We start from the raw sequence: 18,663 nt of genomic DNA, 5'->3' as shown, positions 1-18,663 counted from the left end.
CACTTAGTTCTCCCACTGGAACCTTGATCTGTTCCCTCTTTTGGGCCATGCTTCTTTGTCTTCTCATCTTAATAGGCTCCTGTGTTTGTTTGCCTCTATGTCTTAGGTAGAGTTGTCACACTTGTTACATTGTAAGGGGCAGAGCCTTAGGTATTTGTCTGTAGGGGCCACCGGTTTCACCACGTTGCGGCGCTGTATTCGGGGAAGGGGTCTGAGAGGGAACAATGCTGCTTGCTCAGCACTTGCCTCTTTTCTAGGCACTTCTTCCACTTCTGTATGGGACTGGCGCCTCTCTAGCTGTTGCCCTGGCCATCATTCCCAGAGTGGGTGGGTCTGGAGGTGTTCTAGGACCGTGGGGGCCCATTAAACAAGTGGACTCTGCTGAAAGACCTGCAGTTTCTTCCTCTGCCCCAGTTCCCACTGGTTTGCACAGTCAGAAGCAATGAGGCTTTATTTTCTCCGGTGCTGGGACTGTGAGCTTCGAGGTCTGGTCTGGTGCTGGGAGTGCTCCCCAGGTCCCTCCCGACTTTTTGAAACATGTGACTGTGCTTTTCGTTGGCCTGTCGCTGCTACTACTGCCACTGCTATCACATCGTGTTCTCCCCACCCCGGCTCCGCCCCTCCTACCTGTCTGGATGAGTATTTCTTCTTTATATCTTTGTTTGTTGGACTTCATTCAGCTTGATTTTCTGGAACTTCTGGTTGTCTCTAGTTTTGAGGCAGTTGTATTCCTTCTTAGCTGTGGAGGGAGACGCAGCATGTCTGTCTAGGCCTCCATCCTATATTTTTTATACACTCTATTCTATATCACTTAATGGATAAGGAGAAAGGAAGAGAGGCCAAGTGTGAAAAAGCATTAGGAATGCTAGGAAAATGAATTTAAACTAAATCATTTGTTATTTAGAAATTAAGTAAACATCTCCTAAATATGAAGAAAAGTTAAATTTATGATATATATGACATGGATATATGTTCCTTTCCTCCACATACCGGTCTGATGATTTACTTATAAGCTATTTAAATGTACTACAATAGTCGTCGGCAGCCGTCCGTCTCGAGAGACGATGGTGTAGCTTCTTAAGAGTCTATCTGCACCGCCGAGAATGGCTGTGCAGTCCAATACAATAGTAACATCATATAATTAAATCAGTGTACTCTAGAGCTGTTATTTAATGAGTATCTGAATTTTTAATGTTTTGCTTCTTTTAAATTATCACTAGACCTTGAGATCTTCACATTTTCTTAATTGGGTTGCTTAAAATGTCTGTTATGTTTTTCTGTATATAAAAGATACACTTTTTCATTTTCACTAGTAACTATTGATTTAGATATTTTCAGTATGTTAGCTATCTCCAGCTATTGGCTTCTAGTGGGTTGAGGCCAGGGGTGCTGCTAAACAGCTTCCAGTGCATAAGACAGCCCCACAGCAAAGAATTATTTGGCCAAAATGTCAATAGTACCAAGAAACTTCACAAACCATTTTTGACATGTTTGATCAGTCACAGTACCTTCTCCATACACTGCACAAATCTTATATGTATTTTTTTTGCATTTTTGCCTTCCTTGAAGTAATAAAGCATAATAGACTGAAGATGTTGTGTGTCTTCTTCCATCTTCACTATTAAAATGGCTGCACAAAAATTCACCAATTTTGATGAGTAGTTTTTAAATGCACGCTGATATGACAGCTGTCACACAATACGATCTAACAAAATTGTTTCAAATGAAGTTAAAGGCAACTAAGCACTACGAGAGCCATTGTAAGGAAAAAAACATAATGGACTTTTTGGCCAACCCAATAGAAAATAAGTAGGAATAACAGTCCCATGAAATAGTGGTGAGGAGAGTTGAATCAACTGTAAAGTTATGTAAAATTTTAAGTTCTCTTGACTGAAGTAATCTTTCTGGAATCAATCTAAACCACACGGAATGTATTGCTACATTCTCAGAAAGTACGTTTTAGGTAGCTTGATGTTCTTAACCTCATTTAAACACCATAGTGCTGGCTACCTTATGTGTTTTTGTTCTACCACTTTAATGTAAGTGAAATATAATGTAATATTTGAAGAAAAACTAAAAAGTGAGGTTTTTCAGAGTATCTAATTATAAACACTGATTTGCTGAGGCATTTTTGAGGAAAATTAAAAATGCTTTTGTGTGAAGTATTTACATTGTTTGTGTATGTGTGTTTACCTACTCAGAAAGTGTCAGTAGTAAGATTCATTTAGCTTCTTGAGCTGGCCTACATAGGGAGAGGGTGAAACAAAGTCAACCTTAACCCTAAATGTGCCAACTGCTTCTTGACTCTTTTAGGCAGAAGTTTTTAGGACTTTTTGGTTCTTGTATATTGAACTCCTAAAGAGCTTTGTAGATGAATCGGGATTGCTATAATTGTTTAACCAAAAGATGGGATCATTTTTTTAGGAGAGGAGCTGTGTGACAAGAGAATCAATGAGAAATGTTGTTGAGTGAGTGCTCTGGTGTGGTCTGTATTTCCAGAAGTTGGTAGAGTAGCATTTCCAGTCAAACACTTAATGCCTCACATTAGGCATTAAAGTGAGAGATGGGCCTTAAAGCATAGGACTGAAATCACTTAAAATTATACCCTAAGTACTAATAGTTACATTTACATAATTGTAGTCTTATCAGACTTGACTTGTCCTGAGACTGCTTAATAATATTTTGTATGTATGCTGCTTCCTAGTAATATTGCACTTTAAACATAAACATAATCCTGCTTTCAAAATATTTTTATAGCATTTAGTAAACTCAAGCAAAAGTGAGACCCAAGGTTTTTGAAAAGTTTATTTTGTCTCCTAACTTATATTTTATTAATCTGGCACTAGGAATTCATTTTTAGAAATGCCTCTGAATGCAGCAATTCATTGAAATTACTACTAGAGCTGGGCCCCAGTGTAAGAAGGCTGAAGTGAATGTATTGAGTTGAAAATGACTTTATGACAACTCTGTGTTCTCCTGAGTTATGAGCATCAGAATAAATTATACACATGTCCTTTGTAAGATCACTTTTAACAGTTTGTTAGGAATTGTACTAGGAAATAACTTGATTTCTTTAAAAAATTTTAACCAGTCAGTTTTTACAAACAGTGTGTCCCCTATATATACTATCCTACTTTGTTCCATCCAGAACATGTTTGCATACCTGAGTGTTCTTACCTGCTATTACTGGTTTCTCAGCCACATGGAGCTTTGTGTAGATTGGGGCATGCAGATAATGGGAACAGTTCTCAGAACTCTACAGACTCTGGAAATACAGTACAGCCTTTTACCTTACCCAGCAGAAAGTTTGTTGACTCCTCTGTTGATGCCTGGGAGTCGAGTGGTTGGTATTATTCTCTTATTGGCCATTTGATTTGTTGCCTGAGGATGGAAGTGCAATCTTAGGGGGAGAACTTGTACCTTACCTTACCAATATTTAGACTTAAAAAGATAATTAATCTTATTTCTTGGAAGTAAGGAGATGAAAATCACTGGCCTCCTGCCTCTATTCTTTTTCTTCAGAGTTTTTCACTGGGCATATGCAAAAATCCCATTGGCTGTACTGGTGCATGTTCATGGAAACCCTCAGGAATGTGTTTCTGGTTGTAAAAAACCTGATTTACTATAAAAATTGAGTTTTTTAAAAATTTTTTAAAAAGATTTTAAGTATTCATTTTTAGAGAGAAAAGAAGAAGGGAGGAGAAAAGGAGGGAGAGAAACATCAACATGCAAGAGAAATATCTATCAGTTGCCTCTCACATGCCCTCAACTGGGGACTCAGCCTGCAACCCAGGCATGTGCCCTGTCAAGGAATCAAACCAGCAACTTTTGATTCCCAGACTGGTGCTCAATCCACCAAACCACATTAGCCAGGGTGAGTTTTTCTTAACATTCTTAATATTTTTGAATTATTCAAGAAGGAGTTTGAGAAATATATTTTGCATTGTAGAAATCAGCTAATTAGCTATGGCTTATAAAACTTGACATTTAATAATCCCTTAAATTTTTTAAATTGAGAAATTGGCTTTATTTTTTTTTTTTTACCAAAATGGATAATTCTTAGAGCTACAATATTATGGCCTATGGTGTTTGGCCCATAACAAATACAGAGAAAGTAGGATGGGTAGGGGTAGGATATACTTGAACAGGATGGTCAAAGGTCTCCTTTGAAGAGTGATATTTGAGTGGAAAATGATTGATAAGAAGTGCACTAGCAGCAAGATGGCCAGTGTGACAGAAATAAAGTGAGCAAGAGAGATGGGTAGGAGATAAAGTGGAAGAGAGAGGCCAGGTCATTGTGTAAGGCCTTTTAGATCATAGTTTAAGAATTTGGATTTTATTTTGAGTATTGTGGAGAATTGACAGGAGATTTTAGGAGAGGAATAATGTGATCACATTTGTGTTTTAAGATGACAATGTAGAGAATAGATTCCGAGGGATTGGGAGTGGACTTAGTGACACTTGGAGTAATCTATGCAAGAAATGATGGTTTAAGTTAGATTGGCTGGGGTTAGGTTAAAGTGGTAGGAATTTGAAGGAGGAACTGACAGATATGATGGATGATTCAATGTGGTGGATGAGGAGAGTAAAAGTATCAAGGGTATTATCTTGTTTGTTTTTAAGATTTTATATGTTTATTTTTAGAGAGAGGGGAAGAGAGGGAGAGAATCATCACTGTGAGCGAGAAGTATCAATTGGCTGTCTTTCGCACACACCCTGACTGGGAATGGAATTGCAGCCTAAGCAAGCGCCCTGACCAGGAATCAAACCAGCAAACTTTCACTTTGCAGAAAGATGGCCAACCAACTGAGCCACAGGGGCTCCTGGTTATTTTTTTGCGCTGATAAGCCCTGTTACATTATCATCAATGATAGTAATATAGCTATCATGTAGTAATAGCTCTATCATGGATTAAGTGCCCACTATGTATAAGACATTAAGTTTTGCATTCTTTGTAGTTTTTTAAATTCATTTCTCACAACAGCCTCTTAAATATAGCTGTGCTCATTTTACAGATGAAGAAATTAAGGCCTTAGGTGTGATTTGCCCAGGTCCACACAGCCAAGAAATTTATTCAACTACAGATTTCATTGACTTCAAAGCACATAGTTTATTTAGTCATTCAACAACTACTTGCCAAGTGTTCTTCTAGAAGTTAAGTTTACTGAGGTTACCAAAGCTGTCACTGCTCTCATAGAGTTTAAAAAATGTATGTTTTGTGTGTTAAAATTTTTTTACCATAACTGTATGCAATTTTGTGGTCCAGTTTTGTGCAGGAGGATCAGGCTAAACTGAATACTGGATTTTTGGTAGCCTTAATCTTCTGGAATATAGCTCTGATCTTGCAAGTAAGTCCATACTAAAGCCTTTTCTCTTCTTTTGTGCTCTTTATATACAAATTTGATTATTTCTTTTTCTCAAATCAGGTTGTCATTAGCACATGCTGAAAAGTAGGGGGTTTAATAGAGATAAATACAGTGGTAGTCAGAAATGGCACTGGCAACCAGATTGCAGTAAGTATCTGAAGAATACACTGAGCTCTGTTGTCTGTTACATTTATTCATTATCATTATTCTTTTTGAAACTTTCCCACTAAATGTTAAAAATTCAGTGCCTACTTTTTAAGCCTGAAAGTTTTTTGAAGTCATATTTTATTTTAAATCTTTGGTTCTTGGCTTTTACTTTATAATAGGTATATTATAAAATGTTTAAAAATATTTGCTACCTAGGCCCTGGCCAAGTAGCTCAGTTGGTTAGAGCGTCCTTCTGATATGCCAAGGTTGCAGGTTCGATTCCTGGTCAGGGCCCATACAAGCATCAACCAATGAATGCATAAATGGGTAGAATAACAAATAAATGTTTCTCTCTCTCTCTTCCCCCCTTCCCTCCCTCCCTCTTGCCCTTCCCCTCTCTCTTTAAAATCATAAAAAAAAACAGTTTTAAAACAATAGTTAACCATATTAACCTCCATCACTGAAATCTGAGTAAAATTATTGGAAATAACAACTTATTCTAAAATCTATATATTGTCAGTAAACGGAGTTTACTCATTATAGTAATTTATAAATCATTAAGAAAAGGTTGCTTGGTAAAGTTTAATTGGAAAGCTAGGGAAGCAATATTCTATATAAGAAAATTTTAATATATGTTAGGTTTTTATGGCACTAGAATCATCATAAGATTTTATATCTAGAAGGATCATTATAGGTCATCTCATCCTTATTTTGCAGAGGAAGTAACTTGAGGTCCAGACAGGTATTGACTTCTTTATAGTCACATTTGTAGTTGGTTGCAGAACTTGGATTTAAGCTCAGGTAAGGCAAATTATGTAACTTTTTTGACACTTATCTTTATCTACCTCAGAGTTGTGTGGATTAAGTGAAATAGCCTATAAACATCGATATATGCTCAGGGCCTACCTAGCTCATTGTAGATGTCTAAAAGATGCTAGATTTCTTCTTCTAGGTTTTCTTTTAAATTATATTTTCTTGATTATGCTGTTATAATTGTCCCAATTTTTCCCCCTTTGTCCCCCCCCTTGCCCCCACAGCACCTTCACTCCCTCAGGCAATCCCCACCTGTTTGTTGATGTCCATGGGTCATATGTATAAGTTCCTTGGCTACTCCATTTTCTGTACTGTTCTTAACATCTCCATAGCTATTCCGTGACTACCAATTTGCACTTCTTAATCCTCTCACCTCTTCATCCATTCCCCCAAACCCCTGTCCCATGTGGCAGCCATCAAAATGCTCTCTGGTCTTGTTTGCTTAGTTTGTTTTTAAGATTCAATTGTTGATAGGTATGTGCTTATTTTCATTTTATTGTTCATAGTTTTGATCTTCTTTTCTTACATAATTCCCATTAATATTTCACATAATAATGGTTTGGTGATGATGAACTCCTTTAGTTTTTTCTTGTTTGGGAAGCTCTTTATCTGCCCTTCTATTCTAAATGATAGCTTTGCTAGATAGAGTACTCTTGGCTGTAGTCCTTGCTTTTCATGACTTTGAAGAGATTTTTTGCTAATCTCTCATACCCTGCAAAATTTCTCTTGAGAAATCAGCTGACATCTATGGGAACTCCCCTGTAGGTAACTAACTTCTTTTCTCTTGCTGCTTTTAAGATTCTTTCTTTTATCTTAATTTTGGTATTTTAATTATGATGTGTCTTGGAGTGGGCCTCTTTGCATCCATCTTGTTTGGGACTCTGTGCTTCTTGGACTTGCATGTCTTATTTCCTTCACCAAATTAGGGAAGTTTTCTTTCATTATTTTTTCAAATAGATTTCCAGTTTCTTGCTCTTTGTCGTCTTCTGGCACCCTTATGATGTGAATGTTGGTACACCTGAAGTTGTCCCAGAAGCTCCTTACACTGTCCTTGCTTTTTTGGATTCTTTTTTCTTCTTGTTCTGATTGATTCCTTAAGTTCTGTATGATTGCTTTGATTCTTGACTTCTTTCATTCTACTGTTGATTCCCTGTAAATTGTTCTTTATTTCCAGTAGTGTATCCTTCATTTCTGCCTGGGTCTTTTTTATACTGTTGTAGTACTTACTAAGTTTCTTGAGCATCCTTAGAACGAGTGTTTTGAATTGTGCATCTGATAAGTTGATCATCTCCATTTTGTTCTTTTTCTGGAATTTTGATCTGTTCTTTCATTTGGGCTGTGTTTCTTTGTCTCCTTATTTTGGCAGCCTCCCTGTGTTTGTTTCTGTGGATTAGGTAGAACTGCTATGACTCTGTGTCTTGGTAGTGTCGTCTAATGTAGTAGGTGTCCTGTAGGGTCCCATAGCACAGCCTCCCCTATCACCGAAGCTCGGTATTTGAGGTGCACCCTCTTGTGGGCTGAGTATACCCTCCTCTTGTAGTTGAGCCTTGATTGCTGTTGGCAGGTCAGTGGGAGGGATATAGCTCAGTCAGTCACCTGCAAAGACTGGCTGTGACCCCTGACCACCAACCTCCACCCTCCTTGGAGGATTAGCTGTGCAACGTTAGGGTGGCAGTGTTCTGACGTGGTCTGTAGTTGTTTACTGGTTGTGCAGGCTCCGGGGTTTCCTGGGAGGTGCAGGCCAGTGTTAGCCACCACCTGTGCTCCACCTGGGGCCACACAGCATGGACTAAAAAGCAATCTGCAGATGGCTGCTACTTGTGCTGGACTTGGAGGTTTCCAGGCAAAGCCAAACTTTGATCCAAAGCTGGCTGCTGCTAGTGCCATGCCTTTGGCCTCTTAGCCAGCGGTATGGGGGTGGTAGGGGTGGCTGGGGGCTTGCTGAGGCTGGTTGTTGCTTGTTTGAGAGGATTTAGGAAGATGTAAAGCCTGAGCAGAGACCAGACATTCAAATGAAAAAGCCACTGTAAACAACTTGGATGGACCCATAAGTTGGGTGGGGTGGAGCCTCAGGGATTCCCCAGGGAGAAGCAAACTGTGTCAGCCAGGTTAATGGAGTCTCAGATATGGCCCTGCCTGCTGGCTTTGTGGCTCCGTTAGGGGAGGGCTCAGAAAAGGAGCAGTGGCCTTTCCCTGCCTTTCTGTCTGGGAGAAAGCTCTCCCCCAGCTCTTGCCTTGATGGTAGACACTTCAGTTCCTCCCCATATGCCTCTAGTGCCTTTCAATCTGCTCTTCCCATGCTGGATGGAGTGAGTCTTTGAGTAAGTCTGTATGGGCCCTTTAAGAAGAACTGCTTGGGACTCGAATAGTTCCTTTCATCAACTCAAACCTGCTAGTGTTTTATTTATTTATTTATATTTATTTATTTATTGTTCTATTACAGTTTTCCCATTTTTCCCCCATTGCTCTCCCCTGCCCCTCCCCGCTCTCCCACAGTCAGTCCCCACCCTGTTGTCCATGTCCATGGGGTATTTATACTAGTTCCTTGAGTAGACCCTTCCCCTTCGTTCTTCCTCTTCTCCCCCTCCCCTCTGGTCACTGTCAGTCTGTTCCTTGTTTACATGCCGCTGGTTTTGTTTTGCTCGTTTGTTTGTTTTGTTCATTAGGTTCATGTATTAGGTGAGATCATATGCTATTTGTCTTTTGCTGCCTGGCCTATTTCACTAAGCACAATACTTACCAGTTGCATCCATGTTGTTGCAAAAGGCAGGATTTCCTTCTTTCTTTCTGCTGTGTAGTATTTCATTGTGTAAATGTACCACAGTTCTTTGATCCACTCATCCACTGATGGGCACCTAGGCCGCTTCTAGCATTTGGCTGCTGTAAACAGTGCTTCCATGAACATAGGTGCTTTACACGTTCAGAGAAACTTCTCTAGTAATGAACTATAGAAAATGATCCCTGACAGTATAGTCTTACTCTGCTGGTTTTTGCAGCTAGAAGTTATGGAGGCTTATCTTACTGGCACTGGAACCCTGGGTTGGGGGTCCTGGTGTGGGGCAGGACCCTGTCACTCCCGAGATATTCCTCCCAAATATTTATCCATCACATGTGGATAAAACCCACACCCCTGCCCCCCGTCCTGTCCACCCATGTCTCCATTTCTCTTACCAGGCAGGATAGAAGTGGTTTCTTTAGTTCCGTAGTTGTCAGACTTCCATTTAGTTTGATTTCTGATGGTTCTGAATGAGAGTTGTTCTGTAGTTTACTTGTAATTTTGATGTGGTTGTGGGAGGAGGCGAGCTGTGTTTACCTATGCCTCCATCTTGACCAGAAGTCTCTCTCTCTTTTTTAAAAAAAATCCTCAACAGAGTACATATTTTTCCAGTTGCTTTTAGAGAGAGAAGGGGGAGAGAGAGAAGACAGAGAGAGAGAGAAAGAGAGAGAAGAAACATTGATATGAATGAGAAACATTGATTGGTTGCCTTCTTGCACATGCTCTGACTGGAGATTGAACCCACAATCTGGGTGTGTTCCCTGGCTGTGAATTGAACCCATTACCCTTTGGTCTATGGGACAGTGCTCCAACCGAGCCACACGGGTCAGGACCTTTTTCTTTTTCTTACATAATTTTCTTTTTATTCAGTATAAGAAAATCAAGTATATACTCATCTTGTCCAGCTAAGAAATTTAATTGTTACTGAATCAACCTTCAAGTCCACCACTTTTCCATTGTTTTAACTGGCATTTCTTTTTTTTTAATTGATTTTATTGTAGTGACATTGATTAATAAAATTATATAGGTTTTAGGTGTATAATCGTATAATATTTTATCTGTATGTTATATTGTGTGTTCACCCCGCCAAGTTAAGTCTCTATCACCATTTATCCCCCTTTCCCCTCTGGTAGTCACCATGTTGTTGTCTGTGTCTATAAGATAGTGTGTGTGTGTGTGTGTGAGTGTGTGTGCATGCTTAATTCCTTCACCTTTTTCACCCAGTCCTGCAACCCCCCTTCTCTCTGACAGCTCTCAATCTGTTCTCTATGAGTCTGTCCCTTTTCTATTATGTCTCATATTTTACTTTCTGGAAACTATGTCCCTGGTCCTAGTGACAGATGTGTTCCAGAGAAGCAAATAAACAAAAAAACTTCTGGTATCATGCCCCCTGTTGCTCATCAGGTTATAGTTTTGGAAGGATTTCCCCTCTCCCCTCCCCCGAGATTTGCTAAAGAAAGAACAGAAGTAAATAAAATCTTTAAAAAAAAAGAAAGAACAACGTGTTATAAGGGCTTAAGAAATTTATTGATTGCATGATTTATCATGGGTGAGTGTTGTATGAACAGTAGCTATGCCTGAGAAGTTTGAAGTTAAATGTATTACTTGAATTTTGATTGTGCCATTTAAGAGTATGCACAGTATGCCAATTTAAGGGTATCTCTGTGTAGTGTCTGAGCCTGCCCCTCAACCCCCCGCCACCCGCCCTCTTCACCCATGGTTTTACTGGTAACTATCCCCTATTTTTTCCTGAGGAACTATCAACCTGTATTCCCTGTTACAGTTATTGGTTTGGCCAAAAAATTCATTTATTTTTTTCCTTAGGATGGCTCTAGTAGTTCTTGGTTGTCTTTTACTTCATTTGAAACAATTTTGTTAGATTGTATTGTGACAGCTGTCATATCAGCGTATTTAAAAAAATTTATCAAAATTGGTGAATTTTTGTGCAACCATTTTAATAGTGAAGATGGAAGAAGATATGAAACATTTTTAGCATATTATCCTTCATTATTTCAAGAAAGGAAAAAAAGCAACTGAAATGCAAAAAATGATTTGTGCTGTGTATAGAGAAGGTGCTGTGACTGAACGTGTCAAAAGTGGTTTGCATAGTTTCTTAGTACTATTGACATTTTGGCCAAGTAATTCTTTGCTGTGAGGCTGTCTTATGCGTTGGAAGATGTTTAGCAGCACCCTGGCCTCTACCTACTAGAAGCCAATAGTGGGAGAAAGCTAACATACTCAAAGTGGAAAATGTGTCATTTATTTTATGGAACAAAATGAACTTTTTGGCCAACTCAATACATAGTCATTCCATTTTAATGAGATTGACCCCATCAGACTCTATGGGAGAGCCTGGTTAGCTTAAACCAATCAGTAAAGCCCAGCCATTTGGACATAATGATCTGTTCACAGTGACTCACTAAAAGCCAATGAGATGTGAAGCTTCCCTGAGAAATGTGGGTTACCTGTTAAGACTTAAATGAGAATGGATGTAGCTCTCTCTCAGAATCTCCTTTTAGTCACCCATGTTATGACTTGGAGGTGTAGGGGATTGCCAGCCTTCGAACAAAGCAAACACCAAGGAAGGTAGGAGAAAACAAAAGAAATCTTAACTTTAGTGACATCATTGAACCTTTGGACCAAGCCTTCCAGAAAGTCACTCTTACCTTTGGTCTTGTCAGTTGAATGAACCATTAACTTATTATTTTTTAAAGATTTTATTTTAATGTATTTTTAGAAAGAGGGGAAGGGAGGGAGAGAGGGAGAGAAACACCAATGTGTGGTTGCCTCTCATGCGCCCCCAACCGGGGACCTGGCCACAACCCAGTCATGTGCCCTGACTGGGAATCAAACCGGCGGCCCTTTTGGTTCGCAAACTGGCGCTCAATCTGCTGAGCCACACCAGCCAGGGTTAAATTATTTTTATTTATGCAGTTTGAATTGGAATTTTTATTGCAGTGACCCAAAAACAAATAATGACACCCAGCTTACCCCTAAGCCACTTCACTTCAAATATTCGGGATTCTAGACATAGGAAAATTAGTTCAAAAAGTATGCTTCCAGGTAAATTAAATTTGTCAGCAAGCATTGGTTGAGCTGCTTATCCTTTTATTTATTCAATATATATTTGAGATCCTATTCTGTGCCACACTCCATGTAAAGTGAGGGAGCTGAAGATTAGTTCCTGCCATCAGGGAACTTACAGTTTAGAGGAGGCAAGTCATATAGGTGCGTTCAAGTAATAATTAAATGTTGTTTTCCTTAAAATAAGCTCTCCCCATTGCTTTAATTTTCTTTGTTTTAGAATGTGCTGTTGCATCTCATTTGTATTTATTATAATATTTCTGCCTTGCAGTATAGTATATATTTCACTACAGTTATGTGTGTCTCTCTCACCTCATTATTTTTTTAAGTAGTTACAATTTTTTTCCCCTTTGTTCCCCTCTGCCCAGTACCCCTCTTCCCTCCAGCCATCCCAGCCCCCTTAATTCATGTCCATGAGTCATGCATATAAGTTCTTTGGCTTCACCCTTGCCTATGTTATTCTTAATGTCTCCCTGTCTATTTTGTACCACCAATTATGCTTCTTAATCCCTGCACCATTTCCCCAGTTTCTCCCCCTTACCCCTCCCAGCTGATAAAACCCTCCAAATGATCTCCATACCTATGGTTCTGTTCCTATTCTGGTTTGCTTAGTTGGATTTTGTTTTTATTTTTTAGATTCAATTGTTGATAGTTGTGAGTTTGTTGTCATTTTAGTGTTAATAGTTTTGATCTTCTTTCTTAAGTAGGTCCCTTTGACATTTCATATAATAATGGCTTGGTGATGATGAACTCTTTTAGCTTTACTTTGTCTAGCACTTCATCTGCCCTTCCGTTCTAAGTGATAGTTTTGCTGGATAGAGTAATCTTGGTTGAGGTTCCTTACTTTTCATCATATTGAATACTACTTGCCAGTCCCTTCTTGCCTGCAAAGTATCTTTTGAGAAATCAGCTGATAGTCTTATAGGCACTCCTTTGTAGGCAACTCTCTGCTTCTCTCTTGCTGCTTTTAGGATTCTCTCTTTATCTTTCACCTTTGGTATTTTAATCATGATATGTCTTGGTGTGGTCCCCTCTGGGTCCAGCTCGCCCAGGACTCTCTGTGCTTCCTGGACTTGTAAGTCTGTTTCCTTTACAAAATTTGGGAAGTTTTCCTCCATTATTTTTTCACATAAGTTTTCAATTTCTTGCTCTTCCTCTTCTCTTGCTGGCACCCCTATGATTCGGATGTTGGCATGTTTAAAGTTGTCCCAGAAGTTCTCAAGCCTCTCCTCATTTTTTTCAATTCTTATTTTCTCATTCTGTACTGGTTGACTGTTTTTCTTCCTTATGTTCCAAATCATTGATTTGGACCCTGGTGTCCTGCCTTTCCGCATTGGTTTTGTGTGGATTTTCCTTCGTTTCACTTATCATTGCCTTCACTTCTTCTCTTATGCGTTTGCCGTACTCAAGCATATCTGTCAAGCCTGTGAGCATCTTTATCACCAGTGTTTGGAATTCTGCGTCTGTTAGGTTGGCTATTTCCTCGTCACTTAGTTCTCCCACTGGAACCTTGATTCCTTCCTTCCTTTGGGCCATACTTCTCTGTCTCCTCATCTTGACAGGCTCCTGTGTTTGTTTACCTCTGTGTCGTAGGTAGAGCTGTCACTCCTGTTACGTTGTAAGGGGCGGAGCCTTAGGGATTCGTTAGTACAGGGCGGCCTGTTTTTCACCACGTTGTGGTGGTGTATGCGGGGGAGGGGTCTGAGAGGGAACAATGCTGCCTGCCCAGCACTCGCCCCTTTGCCAGGCACCCCTCCCACTTCCGCACCAGACTGGCGCCCCTCTAGTTGCTGCCCTGGCCGTCGTTCCCAGAGTGGGTGGGTTTTTCGGACGTTCTAAGAACATGGGGGCCCTTTAAACAAGCGGACTCCGCTGAGGGACCGGCAGTTTCCGCCTCTGCCCCAATCCCCACTGGTTTGCACAGTCAGAAGCAATGAGGCTTTATTTTCCTTGGTGCTGGGACTGTGAGCTGCACGTTCTGTTGAGGAGCTGGGAACGCTACTCAGGTGTCCCTCCTGACTTTTTAAAACGTGTAACTGTGCTTTTTGCTGGCCTGCCACCGCTGCTGCTGCCACCGCACCATGTCCTCTCCACCCCAGCTCCGCCCCTCCTACCTGTCTGGATGAGTATTTTTCTTCTTTATAGCTTTGTTTGTTGGACTTGCATGCAGTTTGATTTTCTGGAACTTCTGGTTGTTTCTAGTTTTGGGGCAGTTGTATTCCTTCTTAGTTGTGGAGGGAGACGCAGTGTGTCTGTCTAGGCCTCCATCTTGGCCGAAAGCGTCCCAACTCATTTTGTTAACAGTCTCCACAAAGGTATAATGGATAACTATACTTGGACTTTTAAAATGTTAAAATCTGTAACAGGCATAAAACAGCAAATCAGAAATGAGCAAAAGAAGAGCTCGTCAAAAGGTTTCTAATTGCTGCTGACTCTTATCCGGTGATACTTGATTCTTTTTGGATCATGCATTGCTTTCAAATGTTGACAGAACTTAAGGTTTCTCTCCGGAAAGATGGAAATATATATACCCAAGATCCTCTATGCAGTTTATGGGAGTTCTTGAATTCATTGAAGCTCTCAGAAGTTGAAGGTCTGAAGTTAACCATCACACCTTCCACTAAATTATGCTCTAGTTCTATAAGCTTACTAGTGGATTTTATATATATGTATATATAAATTCAGCTTTCCCACCTGAAAAATTTAATAGGGCAGGTACAATTTTTCTGACTTTTTTAATGTGTTAGACTCTTAACTAGGTACATTACATACATTATCTTACTAGTTCTTCACTGGATCTGGTAACATTATTATTATCTTAATTTTATAGCTGAGGAGTCTGAGACTGAGGGAGTTTAAAAATACATTTTCCGAGTTTAGACAACCTGTAAATAGTGAAGTTGGATTTCAAACCCATTATTTGTCTTCTTACTCCCTAAACTGTTTTGCTTCTTATTGATAGAAAGCGTTCTGTATAGCCTTCAGGATGTAGTAAGTAGTCATACTTCTGGTGCTGTTGTTTATTTATTTAGCATTTTTTGTGTGTGTGTGTGCAGTTACTCTTCATAGCTTTAGTTCTTTAGAAGTGTTTTTTCTTAGGACCTTAGACTCAAGGAACAGAATCCATTTCAAACTAGATTAAATATAATAGTGAATCTTGTGGGAGGAGATGGGGTTTGGGACAGGAAAAGTTCTAGGATTTACGAGGGAGTGGAACCAGTAATTAGGAAGTTCAGAAACCCAGATAGCTCCTGTGAAATTACTGCAGACCTGCCCCTCCTTCTTTTGGTAACAGCTTTATTGAGATATAAATCATATACCATGCAGTTGATCCATTTAGAATATATATTTCAGTGGTTTTTAGTGTATTAAGAGTTGTGGAACCATCATAGTCAATTTTAGAATATTTTCATCACTCTCAAAGAAACTAATCTACTTTCTATTTCTATGGACTTCCCTATTCTGTTTTATATTAATGGAATCATGTAATATGAGAATTTTTGTGACTTAGCACAATGGTTTCAAGGTTCAACCATGTTGTAACATGTCTCAGAACGTCATTTCTCTTTATGATTAAATAATGTTCCATTGTTTGAATACAGTATTCCCTCACTTATCGCAGGTATTACGTTCCAGACCGCCCCCCCCCCCGTGAAGTTGGAACCTTACATTTATTCTACACTCTTAAACCTGTGTAACTTTAACAACATATGTATACAGGACCACAAAATCCCACGATATAGCGAAAAATCTGTGATAAATAATTAAATATAATATTTTTAAAAATCCCGCGATACAGTGAGGCTGCAATAAGTGAACCGCAATATAGCGAGGGACTACTGTATACCATGTTTTGTTTATTCATCAGTTGATGGGCAGTTAGGCTGTTTCTACCTTTTAGCTATTAGGAATAATGATGCTATGAACATTCTAAGGTCCTATGGTTCTGTTTTTTGTTTTTGTTTTTTTAAGATTTTGTTTATTTTTAGAGAGGGGAAGGGAGGAAGAAAGAAGGAGAGAAACACCAATGTGTGGTTGCCTCTTGCATGCCCCCAACTGGCGACCTGGCCTGCAACTGAGGCATGTGTTCTGACTGGGAATTGAACAAGTGACACTTTGGTTCACAGGCCAGTGCTCAGTCCACTAAGCCACACTAGCCAGGGTGGTCCTATGGTTTTAATAATCCTCAGGCTCACCCTGGAGTCCTGTAATTCTAGTCTGAAGGAAAGAGAGACCCTTGATTGTTTGTTCTTAAATAAATATTTTTTACTGCTAGTATTTTTCTATTAATTAATTAATTTATTTATTTATCCACTTATTTATTTATAGAGAGGAGAAGGGAGGAAGAAAGAGAGGGAGAGAAACATCGATGCTGAGAAACACTGATTGGTTGCCTCTTATATGCACCCCAACCTGAGACCAAACCTGCAACCTAGGCATGTGCCCTAACCAATAATTGAACCTGCGACTTTTTGCTTTGCAGGATGATGCCCAACCAACTGAGCCATACCAGTAAGGGCTGATTTTATCTTATTTTTTTAATTGCTCTGGGCTGGCTTTTGGAAGGTAAATGAATAATTTTATTAGGTTTTATTTGGAAATATTGAAAATAACCAGAGGATTTTAAAAAACTACATTTGGAGTCCACAGGGTGTAGAGACACTAAGCTGGGAGCAGGACTGATTTAGTCCTACCTAAAAAGAGGTATCTTTTTAAAGATGAAGCCATAGGTCTAGGGAGGTGCTTGGGTGTTCCAGTACATTCAAATTTAGTATCAGTGGCTTCAGTAGTGTTTCAGCCTATAATGATCAACATGTTGTGTGTTTTGTAATGGCATGGTAGGATTAGGCACCTATAAATATTCTTTAAAAAATTTTATTGTGGTAAAATATGCATAACATAAATTTACCATCTTAACCCACATAAATTTACATCTTAACCATTTTTGGGTATGCACTTAAGTAGTATTAAGTACATTCAGCTATTGTAACCACCACCACTATCCGTCTTCAGAACCTTTTCATGAACCCAGAATGAAGCTCTGTTCCCATTAAACTCCCCGCCTCTGGCAACTGTACCATTCTACTTTATAACTATGAATTTGAACACTCCAGGTAGGTCGTAAGTGGAATCATACAATATTTATCTTTTATGACTGGCTTATTTCACTTGACATATAATGTCCTGAAGGTTTGTGTTGTAGCATGTATCAGAATCTCCTTACTTTTTTAGGATAAATAATATTCCTTTGTATGTGTATAGCACATTTTGTTATCAATTCGTGGTTATTGGACCCTTGAGTTTTTCACACCTTTTTTATTGTGAATAATGTTCCTAAGAACATGAGTATGAAAATATTTCTCTGAGTAACTGCTTTAGTATTTTGAGGAATCTATACCCAGAAGTGAACTTGCTGGATTGTGTAGCAGTTTTACTTTGAATGTTTTGAGGAATTACCTGCAATACTGGCTTTCGTAGAGGCTGCACCATTTTACATTCTCACCAGCAATGCACAAAAGTTCCAGTTTTTCCACATTCTAACTAGCAGTCTTTTTTTTCTTTTTTAATTTTTTTATTAACAGTCATCCTAATGGATGTGAAGTGGTATCTCATTGTGGTTTTGATTTTCATTTCCCTAATGGTTAGTGATATTGAGCACCTTTTCATGTTATTATTGGCTGTTTCTATATATTCTTTAGAAAAATGTTTGTTCAAATCCTTTGCCTATTTTTAAATTGGATTGTCTTTTTTTATGACTAAGTTCTAAGAGTTCTATATTATAGAGAATACTTGTAGTTCTAGACAGAATTTCCTTAAATATGGTTTGCAAACATTTTTTCCCATTATGTAGGTTGACTTTTTACTTTCTTGATGGTGTGTCCTTTGAAATATAAAAGTTTTGATTTTGACAAAGTTCGATTTATCTGTTTCTTTCATTGCTTGTGCTGGTATTATTAAAAAGCCACTGCCAGCCCTGATCAGTGCAGCTCAGTGGTTGGGTGTGGTTCTGCAAAGTGAAGGGTCGCTGGTTTGATTCTGGTCAGGGCACATGCTGGGGCTCGCGGTTAGGTTCCTGGGTGCAGTGTGTGCGAGAGGCAACCGATTGATGTTTCTCTCCCACGTTGATGTTTCTCTCCCTCTTTCTCCCTACTTTCTCCTCTTTCTTTATAAATAAATCAATAAATAAGATGCAAAGCCACTGCCAAATTAAAGATCATGATGATTTATTTATTCATTTGTTTTGTTTTTTTTTTTTTGTTTTTTTTTAGCTCTTACAAAAAGGGCTTGATTCATTGGGTTAATTTTTGTACATGCTGTGAAGTGGGGTTTCAGTTTTACTCTTTTGCCTGTGGATGTCCAGTTGTGTGAGCACCACTTGTGCTGGGACCATTGTTAGGCACCCTTCTCAGTTCTGTTCCATTAATTTGTATGTGTGTCCTGCCAGTACCACAGTCTTGAAATTGGGAAGTATGAGTC

At 39.1% G+C, this 18,663-nt stretch overlaps 1 protein-coding gene and 1 pseudogene across 3 annotated transcripts in view; one reads left to right on the top strand and one right to left on the bottom strand.

Moving 5' to 3' along the window:
• Positions 1–18,663, top strand: part of RAF1 (Raf-1 proto-oncogene, serine/threonine kinase) — a 78,709-nt gene that overhangs the window by 14,368 nt on the left and 45,678 nt on the right. The window contains exon 2 of one of the 3 annotated variants that reach the window (XM_090284194.1): positions 16,518–16,698. The exons of the other annotated variants lie outside the window; for them this stretch is intronic. The gene's annotated coding sequence lies outside the window, so the exon portion shown is untranslated. The remainder of the gene's footprint in view (positions 1–16,517; positions 16,699–18,663) is intronic. 3 annotated transcript variants of the gene reach the window in all.
• On the bottom strand, positions 9,221–9,303 carry LOC150004965 (small nucleolar RNA U3; annotated as a pseudogene).

The sequence above is a fragment of the Furipterus horrens genome, unplaced genomic scaffold (genome assembly GCF_987537825.1).
Source record: "Furipterus horrens unplaced genomic scaffold, mFurHor1.1.pri manual_scaffold_7, whole genome shotgun sequence".
NCBI classification, from domain to species: domain Eukaryota; kingdom Metazoa; phylum Chordata; class Mammalia; order Chiroptera; family Furipteridae; genus Furipterus; species Furipterus horrens.
This window is presented reverse-complemented; position numbering and strand designations above follow the sequence as displayed.